At 43.0% G+C, this 21,522-nt stretch overlaps 1 protein-coding gene across 10 annotated transcripts in view; it reads right to left on the reverse strand.

The window, feature by feature from the left end:
- The window catches only part of COMMD1 (copper metabolism domain containing 1), a 960,866-nt gene that overhangs the window by 474,131 nt on the left and 465,213 nt on the right, over positions 1–21,522 (reverse strand). Inside the window, exon 1 of one of the 10 annotated variants that reach the window (XM_050753533.1) lies at positions 8,904–8,908. The exons of the other annotated variants lie outside the window; for them this stretch is intronic. The gene's annotated coding sequence lies outside the window, so the exon portion shown is untranslated. Of the gene's footprint in view, positions 1–8,903; positions 8,909–21,522 lie in introns of those variants that run through there. 10 annotated transcript variants of the gene reach the window in all.

A 21,522-nucleotide genomic window follows, 5' to 3' on the forward strand; every position in this document is an offset into this window, starting at 1 on the left:
GATAAATGACTCTCTCCGTTCCTCAAATGCCTTATCTATAGAAGGAAAGAGCATGTGCATCTTAAGGACTTGCTTGGAATAGTAGATAACACAGTATATATAGAAAGAGTAATGTTAAGTAAACGTACAATATAAATATGAGATATTTTGCTCCTTGTGGCTGAATCATCCAGAAGTGTCCTTCAAAGGGTCAAGGGAACCTTTAGGTCTTTGTGCCTATGTCTGGAGTAGTTGCCACTAGATGGCAATATTTTCTTAAGGCATGGTTAGCCATTTTTGAGTCTACCCCAGTGGTCTTCAAACTGGGGATTCCCATACTGTTGGGAGTACAAAATGCTTTCCAAGAGGTGCTCAATTATGGATAGCTTTGTGGAAATCTGATCCTCAACTTCATGTGTTCTCTTTCCTAAAATCAACCTGCTTGGGAAAGCGCCCATATTCACAATAGCTCTTTCCCAATTTTTCAGAAAGGAAAGCATACCCATTATTAACCTGAAATCTTATTTTATGGCACCATCAGATAAATACCCACCAAGGCATCAGACGAGGGAGAAATCTTCAACAATCAAAAAGGAACCACTCTTTTTCTGTCTTTCACATACTTCTGTTAAGAGTGAAACCTGGCTTTAGGAATGGGGTATTTTGGCTCTTGTTATGGTCTTCATGAATAAAATATATGGTAAGTGGGGTGGTAGGAATAAAACTTTTTCCATCCCCTAAGAATTATCAGCAAATGCCTTGATCTTAAGAAAGCAAAGCAAAGAGAGCATCTGTTTAAAAAATAGCTTTTTCACATATATAAATATAGTAATTTTCAGCCGGGTGCAGTGGCTCACACCTGTAATCCCAGCATTTTGGGAGACTGAGGCAGGCAGATCATGAGGTCAGGAGATCGAGACCATCCTGGCTAACATGGTGAAATCCTGCCTCTACTAAAAATACAAAAATTAGCTGGGAGTGGTGGGTGCCTGGAATCCCAGCTACTTGGGAGGCTGAGGCAGGAGAATCGCTTGAACCCGGGAGGCGGAGGTTGCGGTGAGCTGAGATTGTGCCACTGCACTCCAGCCTGACAACAGAGCAAGACTCCATCTCAAACAAACAAACAAACCCCACAAAACTACATATATATATATATATATATATATATATATATATAGTAATTTTCAGCTATCCTCAATACTCATCTCAAACTCACATCATTAGCAGGAAAGAAATATGTTGGAATGGCGAAAGCAGTTGATTATTTAATTTAATTTATTTACTTTTATTTATTTATTTTTAAAGATGAGGTTTCACCATGTTGGCCAGGCTGCTCTGGAACTCCTGGTCTCAGGTGATCCACACACCTTGGCCTCCCAAAGTGCTGGGATTACCAGTGTGAGCCACCATACCTGGCCTACTTATTTATTTTTGAAACAGGATCTCACTGTCGCCCAGACTGGAGTGGAGTGGCACGATCAAAGCTCACTGCAGCATTGACCTCCCAGCTCAAGCAATCCTCCCACCTTAGCCTCCCTATTGGTGAGACTACAGGCACGCCCCACCAAGCCAGGCTAATTTTTCTATTTTTTGTAGAGTTGGGAGTTGGGGTTTCACCAATTGTCCAGGCTGATCTCGAACTTCTGGGCTCAAGCCATCCTCCCACCTTGGTCTCCCAAAGTGCTGTGATTACAGGCGTGAGCCACCACACCCAGCTGATTATCTTAAATGTAATTAAAATCTATTTTTAGGATCACCAAACTTTTCATGACACACTAGCTAAAAGAAACCAATAAAACTTTTACATGATTTCTTTCAAATGTGGTGTGTGTTTTTCAACAAGGTGGTTATAAAATATTTGTATCAAATTATATGATAAATTATTCATACTTCGTTTATGTAACAAAATAAAAATTTAGAATATTCCATTATTAGTCAATTCTTATCTTTATTATCTCATTTTATTTAATATTGTCTATTTCCCACTAATGAAAACACAATTCTATGTTACTTGCCAGATCAATTCATTTTTGCAGCTTATATGTTTTCATTAAATCCATACGAAAAGTTTTCTCATGATATCTAATGAAACTGGCTGGGCGAGGTTGCTCATGCCTATAATCCCAGCACTTTGGGGAGACAAGGCAGGAGGATCACTTGAACTGAGGACGACATAGTGGTATCATGCATGTCTCTACAAAAAAACATTTAGAAATTAGTTGAGCATGGTGGCACTCACCTGCAGTCCCAGCTACTTGGGAAGCTGAGGCAGGAGGATCACTGGAGGCCAGGAGATTGAGGCTGCAGTGAGCTATGATCGCACCACTGCACTCCAACCTGGGTGACAGAGCAAGGTCTTGTCTCAAGATAAAATTAAATTAAATTGAATTAATAGTTCTATGTCTGATTTCCTCAGAGTTTGATACTTGCATATTGATACATTTTACCAAAGGAATATCATTATTTGTTCTATATTCCTTGCTCTATAAATAGTTTATAATTTGGCTACTCATGACATCCCATTACTGTAAATTAGATAATAAAGAACAGTATATTGATTTGTTGATTTGTTTTTATAACTTTAAAAACTAATAAATGGAAAAAATACATAACTGAATTATGCTAAATCTACCTCAACTTAATCTTTCCCACTTTTAATCCTTACAACAACCCTTAAAATAGGTACTATTATTTCCCACACAGAGAGGTAATTTATCTATATTTACAAAAGAAAAAAAAATGCCCTTTGCACAGGCCAATATAGATGTCACAAGAACCATGACATATATAAAGTGTATAAGCAAATCTTAAGTTACACTTTATATATTCTAACTGAAGTGGTTAAAACATGCTATTCAGGCCGCGTGTAGTAATGCATACTAGTAATCCCAGCACTTTGGGAGGCCAAGGTGGGTGCATCACCTGAGGTCAGGAGTTCGAGACCAGACTGACCAACATATTGAAATCCTGTCTCTACTATATAAACACAAAAAATTAGCTGGGTGTGGTGGTGGGCGCCTGTAATCCCAGCTACTCGGGAGGCTGAGGCAGGAGAATCGCTTGAACCCAGGAGGTGGAGGTTGCAGTGAGCCGAGGTTGTGCCACTGTACTCCAGCCTGGGTGACAGAGCGAGACTCTGTCTCAAAACAAACAAACAAAAACCATGCTATTCTGGCATAGTGATTATGTAAGTTAAAGACACTTAAAAATTAACAGGTGTAAGAAGGTCACCTTGACCTTTGTTATCTTAAAAGCAGAAAATGAAGTTCCCGTGGGGAAGACATCCTCTCTATACTGGAAAGATACAACAGCCTCATCATTAAAAACAAGAAAGTTGAGGCTGAAGGAATTCCATACAAACCAAACTTGTTAAACTAACTCTTAACTTCCTAACTACTTCTCTACCCAATTAACTACCCTAGCTGAAACCCCAGTGTCTTATGACATTTTCACAGTTTACTACTCTTTGTTGAATTCAGTATATAAGTAACTGGCTGTTTCTTTTTCTATTATGTATTTATTTATTTATTTATTTATGTGACAGGGTCTCACGCTGTTACCCAGGCTGGAGTACAGTGGCACAAATACAGCTCACTGCAGCCTCGACCTCCTGGGCTCAAGCAATCCTTCCACCTCAGCCTCCCTAGTAGCTGGGACTACAGGGGTGCACCACCACACCTGGCTAATTTTTGCTTTTTTTTTTTTTTTTGGTAGAGACAGGGGTTTCAGCACGTTGCCCAGGCTGGTCTCAAACTCCTGGGCTCAAGTGATCCACCTGCCTTGGCCTCCTAAAGTGCTGGGATTACAGGTGTGAGCCACCACACCTGGCCTGTAACTGTTTCTTTAGGTCTTTATTTCTTTATGAGGGTTCCCATGCCATGTAAGAGTACAATATTATGTTTTTCTTTTGTTAATCTATGTTATGTCCATTTAATTCTTAGACCCAGCTGGAACCCTAAGAAGATGGAGGTGGAATTTTTCCACTCCTCCACTTTCGGACAATGAGGATGTAATCCTCAAATGCTGGGGGCCACCCTACTCACTCCGGAGCCTGCAGATGAGATCCCAAGAGACCTGACAAAAGCTGGCAGAGGTAGGAATTCTTATCAAAGTCAGCGCTCCTAGATCTCTGTAGTGTGCAGTTGAGAGAAAAGGTAAAAGTTTTCCTTATCCCTTTTCCTAAATCTGGATTGGCAGGAGAAAACCATTTGTAAGAATTGGCTCTTTGAAGTGTGACTCTTGTGAATTTAGTTCTGGCTACCCATAGGTTATTGATCCACAGCCTCCCTGGAACAGTCCTGGTTTTCCGTGTCTGTATCTTTTGTGTGGTTCTCCTTTTGAATTGTTTTATGCCTTGAGAGCTTGGCTTTGTGACCAGTGAGGATATTCTCTCTAGTCTCTGCCAGCCAGGAGACACAAATTGTTCGGCTTGCACCTGGCAGCTAGCAAGCTGGCCAGGAGCCCGTAACACGAAGTGTCTCTCTGTCCCATCATGTCTCTCAGGGGAGTTTGTATTAATTGTCTCAACTTTCATCACCTTGTTAACAGCGAGGGTCTGGCCAGTCGCAGTGGCTCGTATCTGTAATTCCAGCACTTTGGGAGACCAGGGCAAGAGAATCCCTGGAAGTCAGGAGTTTGAGATCAGCCTGGGCCACATAGCAAGACCCAGTCTCTACAAAAAAATATAAAAATTAGCCAGAGTAATGCTGCGTACCTGCGGTCCCAGCTACTGAGGAGGCTGAAGTGGGAGGATCACTTGATCCCAGGAGATTAAGGCTGCAGTGAGCTGTATTTGTGCTGCTGCACTCCAATCTGGGTGACAGAACGAGACTCTCTCAAAATAAAAATTTATAAAAAAATAACGAAGGTCTTTTCTTTCTTTGGGAGGCTGAGGGAAGTGGATCACCTGAGGTCAGGAGTTCAAGACCAGCCTGTCCAACATGGTGAAACCCTATTTCTACTGAAAATACAAAAATTATCAGGGCATGGTGGCGGGCTCCTGTAATCCCAGCTACTCAGAAGACCGAGGCAGGAGAATCACTTGAATCCAGGAGGCAGAAGTTGCAGTGAGCTGAGATCGTGCCACTGCACTCCAGCCTAGATGACAAGAGTGAGACTCTGTCTCAAAATAAGATAAAATAAATTAAAATAAGTGTTCCAAGCCAGGCACAGTGGCTCACGCCTGTAATCCCAGCACTTTGCGAGGCCGAAGCAGGTGGATCACCTGAGGTAAGGAGTTCAAGATCAGCCTGGCCAACATAGAGAAACCCTTTCTCTACTAAAAATACAAAAATTAGCTGGGCGTGGTGACACGTTCCTGTAGTCCCAGCTACTCGGGAGACTGAGGCAGGAGAATTGCTTGAATCCAGGAGGTGGAGGTTGCAGTGAACCGAGATCGTGCCACTGCACTGCAGCTTGGGGGACAGAGCGAGATTCCGTCTCAAAAATAAATAAATAAATAATAAAATTGTTCCAGAAGTTGTATGAAATTCCTAAAAAGTTATATGTCCTAATGTAACACTATCAGTCATAATTCTAGTTATAATCTTAAAATGTTGTATGACACAGAATATAGGCAAATTTCCCTGCCAGTTGATATTATTATAGAAAACTCTCATCAGATCTTTAACTATGGCTACTTTAAGTCTTTTGTCATTTGCAGACAGCAATTGTTTACTTTGATTATTCCTGAAAGCACTTACAATGACTAGTCCAAAATTATTTATCTTCATTTTTTTCTTGTCTTTTTTTTTTTCAGTTGTAAAGACAGGGTCTCATTCTCAAACTCCTGGCTTCAAGTGATTCTCCTACCTTAACCTCCCAAAATACTGGGATTGCAGGCACAAGCCATCATGCCCAGCCTAAAGCTGTTTATCTTCAAAAATATTCCTGGAAAAGACTCAGATAAGTTCACTGGAATATAGGTTTCTGATAATTTTAAGATCATACCATTGGACTGGATAAGAACTTTCAGAATTTTAATGGAAAACTTGGATTCATAAAACTACTCATTCAAGATCAAGCAAAACAAGAATTAATTACATGGGATTGAATGAATTGATTCCAAAAATATGATTTTTTAGGCTGGGCGCAGTGGCTCACACCTGTAATCCCAGCACTTTGGGAGGCTGAGGCGGGCGGATCACGAGGTCAGGAGATCAAGACCATCCTGGCTAACATGGTGAAACCCTGTCTTTACTAAAAATACAAAAAATTAGCCAGGCATAGTCGCGGGCACCTGTAGTCCCAGTACTCGAAAGGCTGAGGCGGGAGAATGGTGTGAACCTGGGAGGCGGAGGTTGCAGTGAACCGAGATCGTGCCACTGCACTCCAGCCCAGGTGGCAGAGTGAGACTCCGTCTCAAAAAATAAATAAATAAATAAATAAATACATAAATAAATAAATAAAATATGATTTTTTAAAGAAAATTACTTGTCTGAAACATTGCTGATTATTTTAACATTTTGTTTTCCAGATTTAAGAAATCTTTTTTCATTTCTCTTAAACTATATATAGCTTGCAGCAATTTGGCAAAATATAATATTGTAAGCAGAACTGAAACATGTATTTTTTTTTCCCTGCTTGATCTCTCCAGAATTTAGAAACTATCAGTGAGTATTCTTATTTTCATGGCAAAATGGTTATTTGCATAAGTTCAATAAGAATCTATTCTCTTTATAAAAGGACACGATTTAAAACATTAGTTATATTACCAAAGCTTTGACTGGAATGTCACTTTTTTTTTTTTTTTTGAGACAGGGTCTTGCTCTGTCACCTAGGCTGGAGTGCAGTGGTGGCATCACAGCTTACTGCACACTTGAGCTCCCCAGCTTAAGTGATTCTCCCACCTCAGCCTCCCAAGTAGCTGGGGCCACGGGACCACTTCTAGGGAAGTTCCATATTGGGGAGTTGAGGGGATTGAGATATGCTGTCCAGGAATATTGATTATGTAAGTTAAAGGCTCCTGAAAAACAACAGGTGGCTCTCGCTCCTGCTTCGCCATGTGATGACACTGCTCCCCTTGGCCTTCCATCATGGCTATAAGCTGCCTGAGGCCTCCCCAGAAGCTGAGCAGATGTCAGCACCATGCTTCCTGTAAAACCTGCAGAACTGTGAGCCAAGAACTGTTTTCTTTATTGAAAACAAAAAAGAAAAACAACAGGTGTAAGAAGATAACCTTGACCTTTGTGCTTTTTCTTTTTTTTTTTTTTTTTTTTTTTTGAGATGGAGTCTTGCTGTGTCGCCCGGGCTGGAGTGCAGTGGCCGGATCTCAGCTCACTGCAAGCTCCGCCTCCTGGGTTTACGCCATTCTCCTGCCTTAGCCTCCCGAGTAGCTGGGACTACAGGCGCCCGCCACCTCGCCCGGCTAGTTTTTTGTATTGTTAGTAGAGACGGGGTTTCACCGTGTTAGCCAGGATGGTCTCGATCTCCTGACCTCGTGATCCACCCGTCTCGGCCTCCCAAAGTGCTGGGATTACAGGCTTGAGCCACCGCGCCCGGCCTTTTTTTTTTTTTTTTTTTTTGAGATGCAGTCTGGCTCTGCCGCCCAGGCTGGAGTGCAGTGGTGCTATCTCGGCTCACTGCAAGCTCCGCCTCCCGGGTTCACGCCATTCTCCTGCCTCAGCCTCCCGAGTAGCTGGGACTACAGGTGCCTGACACCACACCTGGCTAATTTTTTGTATTTTTAGTAGAGGCGGGGTTTCACATTGTTAGCCAGGATGGTCTCGATCTCCTGACCTCGTGATCCACCCGCCTGGGCCTCCCAAAGTGCTGGGATTACAGGCATGAGCCGCTGCGCCCGGCCCTTTGTGCTCTTTCTTAAAAGCAGAAGATAAAATTCCCATGGGAAAGACACCCTCCCTATACTAGAAAGATGCAACAGCGTTATCATCAAGGATGAGAAAGTTGAGTCTGAAGGAATTCCGTACAAACAAGACTTGTTAAACTAACCCTTATCTTCCTGGCTATTTCTCCACCCAGTTAACTCCCCTAGCCCAAGCTCCTTTGCCTTATCACATTTTCATAGTTTACTACACTTTGTCCACCTCAGCATATAAGTAACTGACTTGTTTCTTCGGGTCTTTATTTCTTTGTGAGGGCCCCCATGCCATGTAAAACTTATACAATGTTATGCTTTTCTCCTATTAATCTACATTGTATCAGTTTAATTCTTGGGCCCAGGCCAGGCATGATGGCTCACACCTGGAATCCCAGCACTTTGGGAGGGTAAGGCAGGAGGATCACTTGAGCTCAGGAGTTCAAGACCAGCCTAGGCAACATAACAAGACATTGTCTCTACAAAAAAATAAAAACATTATCTAGGTGTGGTGGTATATCCCTGTGGTGCCAGCTACTCTGGAGGCTGAGGTGAGAGGATCGCTTCAGCTCAGGAGGTTGAGACTGCAGTGAGCTGTGATCGTGCCACTGCACTCCAGCCCGAGTGACAGAGCAAGAACCTGTCTCAAAAATAAAATAAAATAAACACAAAAATATTTACTGGGCCCAGCTGGGACCCAAGAGGGTGGAGGTGGAATTTTTCCACCCCTACACAATTTTAAACAATAAAATAAGCTTGACCATCTGGTTTCCACGTTCGTAGCAGAAGAGAAGGAGAAAACTAGATGTGGGAAGGAGGATACTTCCACCATGGACAAACATACTGACGCTGCTAAAAATTAATAACCAACAACCTAATCGCAATGAACAGCCACAAATCTACATAAAGCAATACTAAAGATAAAAAATGGAACTGTTTTAGGCAAAGTGCTAAAATCCCTATCCTGTATTACTGTTTTTAATTAAATTAATATTAATGTCTTCTTTTTGGAGGTTGTAGGGGGACAAGGTTTTGCTCTGTCACCCAGACTGGAGTGTAGTGGTGTGATCCCAGTTCACTGCAGCCTTGACCTCCCAGGCTCAGGTGATCCCCCATTTCAGCCTCCCAAGCAGCTGAGACCACAGACATGCTACCATGCCTGGCTTTTTTTTTTTTTTTTTTTTTTTTTTTTTTAGTGCTAGAGATGGGGTCTTGCTATTTTGCCCAGGTTGGTCTCAAACTCCTGGGCTCCAGCAATCCTTGCACCTCAGCCTCCCAAAATGCTGCGAGGTGTGAGCCACCACACTTGGCTTTTTTTTTTTTTTTTTTTTTTTTTTGAGACAGCGTCTCACTCTGTCACCCAGGCTGGAGTACAGTGGCTTGATCATGACTCACTGCAGCCTCAACCTCCTAGGCTCAAGCAATCCTCCCACCTCAGCTTCCTGAGTAGCTGGGACCACAGGCATGCATCACCATGCCTGGCCAATTTTTGTATTTTTTGTAGAGACAGGGTCCCACTATGTTGCCTAGGCTGATGTTGAACTCCTGACCTCAAGGGATTCTCCTGCCTCAGCCTCCCAAAGTGCTGGGATTACAGGCCTAAACCACCATGCCCAGCCAAAAGTTTTTAGTGTTTGATGAAGTCTGTGTAGTGTTTTGAATAGTGTCCCCACAAGGTTCATGTCCATCCTGAACCTCAGAAAGTGACCTTATTTGGAAATAGGGCATTTGCAGGTATAATTAAGGTAAGGATTGAAATGAGATCATTGGTCTGGGCACAGTGGCTCATGCCTGTAATCCCAGCACTTTAGGAAGCCAGGGCAGGAGGATTGCTTAAGACCAGGAGTTCAAGACCAGCCTGGGCAACATAGCCAGACTCTGTCTCCACAAAAAATTTAAATAAAAAGAGAGGGGCTGCTCTGCCCATGGAGTAGCCATTCTTTTATTCCTTTACTTTCTTAATAAATTTTCTTTCACTTTAAAACAGAGAGAGAGAGAGAGAGAGAGAGAGAGAGAGAGAGAGAGAGAGACAAGGTCTTTCTCAGGAAACTGACCCTCAGGCAAGGGAGTGAAACTCACCAGATCACCACATCCAGACTGTGAGACACCAAACCCCTCATTCATCATGATTGCTTCCTTACCTCTCCCCAGCAACAGTTCCTTTCCACAATTAGCTATATCCATACCCTTCTCTGTAAACCTCCCAATTTTAGTCATTTGGGAGATGGAGTTGAGACTGATCCCCTATTCTCAGCTGTAGCACCCAAATAAAAGCCTTCTTCCCTGGCAATAACTCATCTCAATGATGGGCTATCTGTGCTTTAAGAAATGAGACATAGACCAAACCCCTGACATTTCAGTGACACCTATGAGAGTCAGAAAAGAACACACAGAAACACAGGGCAAAGGATCATGTGAATGTTGCCAGAAAGGGGTCCTGATCCAGACCCCAAGAGAGGGTTCTTGGATCTCATCTGAGAAAGAATTCAGGGCAAGTCCACAGAGTAAAGTGAAAGCAAGTTTATTACAGAAGTAAAGGAACAAAAGAATGCCTACTCCATAGGCAGAGCAGCAGGATGGGCTGCTTGACTGAGTATACTTACAGTTATTTCTTGACTATATGCTAAACAAGGGGTAGATTATTCATGCATTTTCTGGGAAAGGAGTGGGGAGTTTCCAGGACTGAGAGTTTCTCCCTTTTATTAGACCATATAGGGTAACTTCCTGAAGTTGCCATGGCATTTGTAAACTGTCATGGTGCTGGTGGGAGTGTCTTTTAGCACGTTAATGTATTATAATTAGCATATAATGAGCAGTGAAAATGACCAGAGATCGCTTTCATGGCTATCTTGGTTTTGGTGGGTTTGGCTGGCTTCTTTACTGCATTCCATTTTATCAGTGAGGTCTTTGTGTCCTGTACCTTGCAAAACCAATCCTGACGATTCCTGGCTCACCTATTCAAGATGGAATCACTCTGGTTCTAATGCCTGTAACATGAAGACAGAGGCAGAGATTGCAATTGTGCTGTCACAAGCCAAGGAACACCAGGAGCAACCAGAAGCTGGAAGAAGCAAGGAAAGATTCTCCCCTGGAGCCTTCAAAGGGGATGTGGCCTTGCCCATACCTTGATTTTGGAATTCTGGCCTCTGTAACTCTGAGAGAGCACATATCTGTTGCTTTAAGACACCCTGTGTTTTAGAATAATTTGTTGCAGTAGCCCTAGGAAACTACTACAGTTCAATTTATATTTTTTCTTTTATACTTCTGGCTTTTTGCATTTTATTTAAGAAACTTTTGCCTTATACAAAGTCACTAGGATTATTTATTTTCTCTTGAAGTTTTGCCGATTTTTTTTTTTTTTTTTTTTAGATACTGTCTCTGTCTGTTGCCCAGGCTGGAGTGCGGTGGAGCAATCATGGCTCACTGCAGGCTCAAACTCCTGGGTTCAAGCAATCCTTCTGCCTCAGCCTCCCAAGTAGCTGGGACTACAAGCACATGCCACCACTCCCGTATAATTTTTGTATTTTTTGTAGAGACAGGGCTTCACCATGTTGACCAGGCTAGTCTTGAACTCGTGAACTCAAGTGATCCACCTGGCTTAGCTTCCCAAAGTACTGGGATTACAAGTGTGTACCACCAGCCCTGCCTAAACCAGTAGTTTTTAACTAAGCATAATGTTATGCCTAAGGAGATATTAGGCGATATATGGAGAAATTTTTAGTTTTCACAACTGGGGGTTGCTACTGGCATCTAGTGGGTAGAGGCCACAGATGCTGCTCAACATCCTACAATGCACGGGACAGCCTTTCTCAACAAAGAAAAGAACCATCTATCCCAAAATGTCACTTGTGCTGCTGCTGAGAAATCTTACATTGAATATACAGATCATTTGGAAGAGAAATGATGTCTTAAATATATGAAGCCTTTTGATACATATGTATGGTGAAAATCTCTGTTTAGTTCTTTAATTTCTCTCAGCAGTATTTTGTAGGTTTCAGTATACAAGCCTTGCACATTTTATGTTAAGTATATCCCTGTCAACCATGATCACTATCTAGTCCCAGAACATTTTTTTCATTTTTAATTTGTATTTATTTATTTATTTTTGCTGTACTTCCTGCCAAACAGAACATTTTCATTATCCCCAAAGCTGCTGGATGTTGGGAGCTGAAAGCCTGAGGGTGGTGACCAACTCAACATTGCACTGGAGGCTATATGATCAAACAGCATACTGTTTATCATGAATGCAGGATGTGGGAAAACTCACACCTGCGCCTGCTGCCAGAAGGTATGCTGAGGGCAATCACTCCCTGGCGCTGTGCTCCTTGAGGTTATCTACTGGAACATCTGGAGCCTACTGTTCAAAGAAAGTAATCATGCAGGCCTGCACTAAATCAAGCAGCTGACCTACATCCACCTCCTCCTCCCTATTTCTTTTACTCAATAAATACGAAGGGCTATAGAAGCTCAGGGCCCTTGTTCACTAGAAGCAAGGAGCCCCCTGACCACTTCTTTTAAGACAGATCTTTTTGTCTTTGTCTTTATTCCCGCATTTGTCCTCCTTTGTTCAGTCCACAAGGGTCCATGGCAATGTGGCGCCCAAACAGGGACATGAACCCTGGACCCTCAGATCAAAAGCCTGAGGGTTGTGACCAACTGCCTTCCAAACAAAGTCACTCCTCATACCCATTCCCTCCTCCTTCTGGCAACCAATAATCTGCTTTTTGTTGCTGTAGATTTGCCTATTCTGGATATTTTTATTTTTTATTTATTTATGTATTTATTTATTGAGACAAGGTCTCACTTTGTCACCCAAGCTGGACTGCAGTGGTACAATCATGGCTCACTGCAGCCTCGACTTCCTGGGCTCAGGTGATTCTCCCACCGCAGCCTCCCAAGAAGCTGGGACTACAGGTACATGCTACCACAGCTACTCTTTTCTTTTTTTTTGTAGAGACAGGGTTTTGCCATGTTTCCCAGGCTGGTCTTGAACTCCTGGGCTCAAGTGATCCTCCTGCCTTGACCTCCCACAGTGCTGGGATTACAGGCACGAGTCACCACACACAGCCTGAGTATTTTATATAAATGGAATCATATAATATGTGGCCTTCTGTGTCTGGTCGCTTTCACTTAACATAATGTTTTCAAGGTTTATCCATGTTGTAGTATACATTAGTACTTCATTCCTTTTATGGCTGAATAACATCCCATTGTGTGTGTGTGTGTGTGTGTCACACACCACATTTTGTTTACCCGTGCATTAGATACTTTACATTTGGGTTGTTTCCACCTTTTGGCTATTGTGAATGGTGCTGCTATAAATATTCATCTGTAAGTTTTTGTTTGGACAGCTGTTTTCAATTCTTTGGGGTATATACCAGGAGTGGAATTGCTAGGTCATATGGTAATTCTATTTTTAACTTTTTGAGGAACTGGTTGTGCCATTTATTTCTTGTACTTTCATATAAGCAATGTACAAAAGTTCCACCTTTTCCACATCCTCACCAACATTTGCTAATTTTCATTTCATTTTGCTTTGTTTTAAATTATGGTCATCCTATTTGGCATAAAGTGGTACCTTATTGTTGTGGTTTTGGTTTGCATTTGCCTAATTACTAATAATGTTGAACATCTTTTCATTGCTTCTTGGCCATTTGTATACCTTTTTTGGAAAAATGTCTATTCAAATCCTTTGCCCATTTTTTTCACCCACAAAAGATATCAAATAACTTTGCCAATTTTTATTTATTTTATCTTATTTTATTATTATTTTTTTTATTTTGAGACAGGGTCTCACTGTGGTGCCCAGGCTGGAGTGCAATGATGTCATCTCAGCTTACTGCAACCTCTGCCTCTTGGATTCAAGCAATTCTCATGCCTCAACCTCCCGAGTAGTTGGGATTACAGGTGTGTGCCACCACACCCAGCTAATTTTTGTATTTTTTGTAGAGAGGTTTCACCATGTTGGCCAGGCTGGTCTCAAACTCCTGGCCTCAAGTGTTCCACCCACCTCAGCCTCCCAAAATGCTGGGACTACAGGAGTGAGCCACCATGCCTGGCCCCATTTTAAAATTGAGTTGTTTGGCCAGCTGTGGGGGCTCACGTCTATAATCCCAGCACTTTGGGAGGCCAAGGCGGGCAGATCATGAGGTCAGGAGTTTGAGACCAGCCTGGCCAATATGGTGAAGCCCTGTCTCTACTAAAAATACAAAAATTAGCTGGGCATGGTGGTGCACACCTATAGTCCCAGCTACTCGAGAGTTGGTTCTTTGGAGTCCCTTGCAATTCCAGATGATTTTTAGAATTAGCTTTCTATTTTGTAAAAAAGGTCATTGGGGCTGGGCGTGGTGGCTCACGCCTGTAATCCCAGCACTTTGGGAGGCTGAGGCAGGCGGATCACAAGGTCAGGAGATGGAGACCACCCTGGCGAACATAGTGAAACCCCGTCTCTACTGAAAATACAAAAAAATTAGCCGGTCGTGGTGGTGGGCGCCTGTAGTCCCAGCTTCTCGGGAGACAGGCAGGAGAATGGCGTGGACCCGGGAGTAAGCAGAGATCGCGCCACTGCACTCTAGCCTAGGCGACAGAGTGAGACTCCGTCTCAAAAAAAAAAAAAAGCCATTGAGATTTAATAGGGATTACATAGATTCTGTAGATTTCTTTGGGTAGTATTGCCATGTTAATATTAAGTCTTCCAATCCAAGAATACGAGATGTCTTTCTATTTGTGTCTACTTTACTTTCTCTAAGCAATGTATTGTAGTTTTCAATGTACAAGTCTTGAACATATATTAAATTTGTAACTAAATAGTTCATGTTTTTATGCTATTGTATGTATTTTTTCCGTTTTAACTTCTTACTGTTTATTGCTAGTATGTAGAAATACAATAGCTTATTGGATTAGCCAGTGTGGTGGCACACACCTGTAATCCCGGCTACTCAGGAGGCTGAGGCAGGAGAATTGCTTGAACACAGGAGGCGGAGGTTGCAGTGAGCCAAGATTGCACCACTACACTACAGCTGGGTGACAGAGCGAGACTCCATCTAAAAAAAAAAAAAAAGCTTACTGGTCTTATAACCTGTGAACTTACTAAACCCATTTATTCTAGTATTCAGCTACTTCTGGGCTCAAGGAATCCTCCCAAATCGGCCTCCCAAAGTGCTGAGATTACAGGCATGAGCCACCATGCCTGGCTTGTTTCTCCTTAATTTTTAATTTTTTGCCTTACTAGACTGTGTAGTACCTCTAGCACAATATTCAATAGAAATGGTTAGAGTGGGCATTCTTGCATTGTTCTTCATCTTAGGGGAAAAGCATTCACTCTCACACCATTAAGTATGATGTTAGCTGTAGGTTTATCATCTGTGATAAACTTTTATCAGGTTGAGAAGGCTCTCTCCTATTTTTAGCTTAAGTTGATTGGCAAAAATTTGTTTATAATACTACCTTATGATCATTTTAATGTCTACAGAATGTGTGATGATGTCTTCTCTACTTCCTGATATGTTTTCTTACTCTCCATCTCCCTCCCTGTCTCTCCCCTGATGAATTTGACTAGAGGTTTATCAATTTTATTGATCCCCTCAAAGAACCAACTTTTTATTTTACTTTTTTAAATTAATTAATCAATTTATTTATTTTGAGAAGAGTCTCCCTCTGTCATCCAGGCTGGAGAGCAGTGGCATGATCTCTGCTTACTGCAACCTCAGCCTCCTGGGTTCCAGCAATTCTCCTGCCTCAGTCTCCCAAGTAGCTGGGATTACAAGCACACACCACCACGCCTGACTAATTTTTTTATTTTTAGTGGAGACAGGGTTTCACCATGTTGACCAGGCTGATCTTGAACTCCTGACAAGTGATCCACCCATCTTGGCCTCCCAAAATGCTGGGATTACAGGTGTGAGCCACCGCGCCAGCCAGAACCAACTTTTTAAATTGAAACAGGGTTTTTTCTATGTTGTCCAGGTTGGTGTCGAATTGCTAACCTCAAGTGATGCTCCTGCCTCAGCCAAAAAGTGCTGGGATTTCAGGTGTGAGCCACTGCACTAGCCCAGAAAACACTTTGTATGACTTTCTTACTTTTAAATTTATGGCGACTTAGACCAGGCACTGTGGCTCCTGCCTATAATCCCAGCACTTTGGGAGGCCAAGGAGAGTAGATCATGTGAGGTCAGGAGTTCGAGACCAGCCTGGCCAACATGGTGAAACCCCATCTCTACTAAAAATACAAAAATTAGCATGGTGGCGCATGCCTGTAGTTCCAGCTACTCAGGAGGTTGAGGCAGGAGAATCACTTGAGCCTGGGAAGCAGAGGTTACAGTGAGCTGAGATCACACCACTGCAGTTCAGCCTGGGCGACAGAGTGAGACCCTTTCTCTAAATGAATAAATAAATAAATTTATGTAGGCTTGTATTATGGCCCAGAAGATGGCTAGAAACATAATTCACCAGCCAGGCGCGGTGACTCACGCCTGTAATCCCAGCACTTTGGGAGGCTGAGGTGGGTGGATCACTTCAGGTCAGGAGTTCAAGATTAGCCTTGCCAACGTGGTGAAACCCCGTCTCCACTAAAAATACAAAACTTAGCCAGGCGTGCTGGCATATGCCTGTAATCCCAGCTACTGGGGAGGCTGAGGCAGGAGAACCACTTGAACCTGGGAGGCAGAGGTTGCAGTGAGCTGAGATCGCGCCATTGCACTCCAGCCTGGGCGAAAAAGCAAGACTCCATCTCAAAAAAAAAAAAAAGAAAAGAAAAGAAATATAATTCATCTACTGAGAGAAAATGCAGTCATTATTATGTTAATACATGGACTCAGGTCTCAGCAACAATATGTTTCTCACCATAGATCCATATATTGGAGTTTGGATTTTATACATCAGTCTGATGAGCTGAGTGAATGTGAGTTCCCTCCTGAGAGAACAAGCTGTCTCTTTTATTTGTTTTGAAACGGAGTATCGATCTGTCGCCCAGTCTGGAGTGCAGTGGCACAATCTCGGCTCACTGCAACCTCCGCCTCCCGTGTTCAAGCGATTCTCCTGCCTCAGCCTCCTGAGTAGCTGGGATTACAGGCGCCCGCCACCATGCCCGGCTAATTTTTGTATTTTTAGTAGAGACGTGGTCTCACCACGTTGGCCAGCCTTGTCTTGAACTCCTGACCTCGTGATCCACCCACTTCAGCCTTCCAAAGTGCTGGGATTACAGGCGTGAGCCACTGCGCCCAGCCACAAGCTGTCTCTTCATGTTCTCTACAAACAATGGCAAAGATCTTAATTGGAAATCGAATCTTCTAATCTTCCAGGTATTTTCAAATATCCATATATTTGTATCTATATATTTGTTTTAGCTTTAGAACATGAATGAAGATCCTAGGTCTCTGAATAAATTGTCCTTTCTTGGTTACTTTGTTTCCTGGGTTACTTTGTTTACCATCTGAAAATTAAAAATTAACTCAAGGAAATGTAACTTACTATTTTATACAGGAATGTATTTTGAGGGGAAGTGTGGTCCATATTGCTCAATATCATGGAATTTAACAGTTTCAATGGCTGCTTAATGTGTAGAATTTGAGCCTTATTAACCACAAATCTGGAGGCACAAGACTAAATTAACTGTTGCAATTTATAACATTTCAATGATAGTTCAACCCTTCTTATCTTGCGTTTTTCAACTAAACATTCTTGGCATACCATGGTAAGTTTTATTTAAAAAGAGAAAAAGAAGCATTACTAAGTTCGGCCTTATATTTAAAGCAGGGAAATGAAAGAAATATCCTTTGTTTCACCAACAAGTCTATGACAAGGTAGGCAGCCAGTCTACTCAAAAGAAAAATTTTTTGTGGAATTCCTCAAAAGCTTTAAAAATAAAATCTACACACTTGTTAGTAATTCCCTTCACATTCAGTGATGTCACCTTGTAGACATTATTCAAAGGGAAAGAAGAACTAACATAATAATAAATATAATTTAAGAATTTTTTGGTGAGAGTTAATGAAGTTAGGAAGCAAACTCCCACAAACAGAATACTTCAGAGTTTCTCTGATTTAACTTTTCCCTGCTCCAAGGGAAATAAGAAAGAGATCACCTACATAAGATGTAAGAGAGAAACATAGACTTAAGAACATTGGATGAAGAGTCAGAAAACATGAATGTTAGTCTGGGCTTTGTTACTAACTTACTGTGTGACGTGGAGTTAAACCCCTTAGCCTTTCTGCTCTGGAATTCCTCATCTTTAAAGTTAGGAGATTTAGCCAGGCACGGTGGCTCACACCTGTAATCCCAGCACTTTGGGAAGCCAGGGTGGACAGATCACTTGAGATCAGGAGTTGGAGATCAGCCTGGGCAACATGGTGAAACTCATCTCTACTAAAAATACAAAACTTAGCCGGGCATGGTGGAGCATGCCTGTAGTCCCAGCTACTCAGGAGGCTGAGGCATGAGAATCACTTGAATCCAGGAGGCAGAGTTTGCAGTGAGTCGAGATTTGTGCCACTGCACTCCAGCCTGGGCGACAAAGTGAGACTCTGCCTTAATAAAAAATAAAAATAAAATAAAGTTAGGAGATTGCATTAAGAAACTCCAGGCTTCCTGTGGACTTCTCCCATCAGCTTCCTTGTGTCCCAAGGCTGTCTGCTCACTTTGTTCTCTCTCTGGCATCTCTTTTACTGGCAATTCTTCTTCCTATTGTGACATACATGCAGGAGTTTCTCCAGTGAACTGTCTTTGATCCCTTTTCTCACTAATCCTTTACTGAATTTCACTTATACTCTCTGAGGTGGACACTGGGGCATCACCCAGACTCCTGCTTCAGCACTGAAGCTTTCCTCACCTCAGCTGCTGGGAAGGTTGGAGGATGACAGCTCTAAGCTGAGTTCTTTCAGGAAATTGCCCCCTGCAAATACAATCACCTCAGCCAAGGCCAGTCACAGCCCCTCCTGGGGACAGCCCACATGCAGCCATCCTTCAGTGTAGGATGACAGGGGCCAGCTCCCTTGCTTCAGGGTGGTGTAGGGGCAAAGGGAATTTCTCCCTCTGGCTCTGAAAGTTTGAGTCTTTTCAAACTTATTTTTATTAGTTTTAAAAATCTTTTGTAGCCATGGGTTCTCTGTATGTTGCCAGGCTGGTCTCAAACTCCTGGGCTCAAATGATCCTCCTGCCTTGGCCTCCCAAAGTGCTAAGATTACAAGCATGAGCCACCACACCCAGCCTTTTATCTATCTATTTATTTATTTACTTATTTGAGACAGGGTCTTACTCTGTCACCCAGGCTGGAGTGCAGTGGTGTGGTCTCAGCTCACTGCAGCCTCTGCCTCCTGGCTCAAGTGATCTTCCCACCTCAGCCCCCCAAGCATCTGGGACTCCAGGCGTGTGCCACCACACCCAGCTAAGATTTATATTTTTGATAGAGAAGGGGTTTCACCATGTTGGCCAGGCTGGTCTTGAACTCCTGAGCTCAAGTGATCTACTCGTCTCAACCAAAGTGCTGGGATTACAGGTGTGAGCCACCGTGCCTGGCTATTTTTTAAATTTTTTAGTTTGAGTCTTAAAATCTACTGAAATAAACTGGTAGCAGACAGATTAACAGGAGAAAAGGCATACAAATGTATCATATGCACAGGAGCCACACAAAATGTGAAACTGAAAGAAGGACCAAATGACTGATGTTTTTATACTAGACAGAAAGGACGAGAGGCTTGGAGCTCCTGGTGGGAGGTGGTGACAGGTTTATTGGGGGAAGAAGGGAGGAAACTCATGGGTGAACAAAGGCTGTCTTGTTATATGGATGAATTCTCTCGGAGTAGCAGCCCTCAGAGAGAATAGATGTACCTGTGGTAAAGTTTTGCTGTCAGAACTTTAAAAACGCCAGAGATTTAGTCTCCTTTTCCTGTGAGTTAATCTTTCCTAGATCCTGATAAGGGCACCTCAGAGAGAGCCTTTGTTTGCATCTCTTGCTTACTTCACTAATATAGATTTCCTCTAGAGGTGCAAATCTCTCCCCCAAAAGGACAACTTTACAGACCTATTCCTGTGTCTGCAGCCCCTCTGAAGAGTCACCTTGAAATATGCCAAAGAAGTATATTTGGGGATGGCATACTTTGATTTCCCACAGTGGGATAACCCTGAAGGGTCACAGCTGCTCCAGAATGACCCTGGTGTTTGCTATGACTGCATTGCCTCCTTCTGCCCAGTTCTACAGGTAGTTGTTTGTTTGTTTGTTTTGAGATGGAGTCTCACTCTGTCACCCAGGCTGGAGTGCAGTGACATGATCTCGGCTCACTGCAACCTCTGTATCCCAGGTTCAAGCTATTCTCCTGCCTCAGCCTCCCGAGTAACTGGGACTACAGGTGTGTGCCACCATGCCCAGCTAATTTTTCTACTTTCAGTAGAGACAGGGTTACACCGTGTTGACCCGGCTGGTCTCAAACTCCTGACCTCAGGTGATCCACCCTCCTCGGTCTCCCAAAGTGAGGTGTTGACTCTAAGAACATTCCTCAATAAACCACCTGCACAAAAACCTTCATCTCAGAGTCTGTTTCCTGGAGAACCCAACCTAAGCCAGGGCCAGGAGTGGTTTGTGGAAACAGACTCTACAGTGGGATTTGGAACTGGATTACCCATCTGCCAGCTGGCAATGAAGACCCCATTGCTGGTGGTAGGAGTCGCACTGCCAGCTCCTGGCATGTAGTGCAGTTGTTAAACTTTCACTAGCGGTGATCTTGGGTGGAATACTCCTGGAAGAGAATGCACCAGCCACTGCAATATCTAAGGTTTTGAGAAACTGGAAAAAGTGCTAACCATAAAGGACAATGGAACCAGATGGCTCTTTCTGAGGATCCTTGATGCATTTTAAAAAGACATCAAAAGAGGGAAGGTGATGAATCACCAACTGAAGGCCCAGTGTGAAAACAAAGAGAGGCTCCTTGGCAGCTTATCCAGGGACTCTCATCTCCAGAGGGCAGAAAAAGCTTGAGATGGGGCCCTGAACTTACTTCTAAGGGTGGCAGAACTCCAGAGAAATTTGAATTCTTAGTCTCAGCAAGTCTGTTACATCAAGACTAGGAAGAAGTAAAATCCTGAGACTTGGGACAGAGATATTTGGATTGATACACTTAAAAACCTTGAGACTATAGATCCCTCTAAACCACGTGGGCCTGCAGAAATGGCCCACTGCTCCTGTTAAGGGTGAGTGTTCCCTACTTGCTTAAAATAGTGCAGAAGCCTCTCAGTCTAGACAAGACATCAAAGAAGGATGATCAAGAGCATCCCTGCCACTTGGGTAACATGAACCAGCAAACAGTGTGGTATTAAAAATATCAGTGCTAGCCAGGCATGGTGGTGGCTCACATCTATAATCCCAGCACTTTGGGAGGCTGAAGCGGGTGGATCACTTGAGGTCAGGAGTTTGAGACCAGCCTGGCCAACATGGTGAAACCCCATTTCTACTAAAAATACAAAAACTAGCCAGCGTGGTGGCGCACGCCTGTAATCCCAGCTACTCAGAAAGCTGAGGCAGGAGAATCGCTTGAACCCCAGGAGGCAGAAGTTGCAGTGAGCCCAGATCGCGCCACTACACTCCAGCCTCCAGCATGGGTGACAGAGTGAGACTCCGTCTCAAAAAAAAAAAAAAAAAAAAATCTTGGAAGGATACGCAAAGATTAATGAATTGCTGCCCCAGATAGGACACCTACGGGACAAGGTAGCCGATAAACTAACTTCCTGCTGTATACCTG

Source organism: Macaca thibetana, chromosome 13 (genome assembly GCF_024542745.1).
Source record: "Macaca thibetana thibetana isolate TM-01 chromosome 13, ASM2454274v1, whole genome shotgun sequence".
NCBI lineage: Eukaryota > Metazoa > Chordata > Mammalia > Primates > Cercopithecidae > Macaca > Macaca thibetana.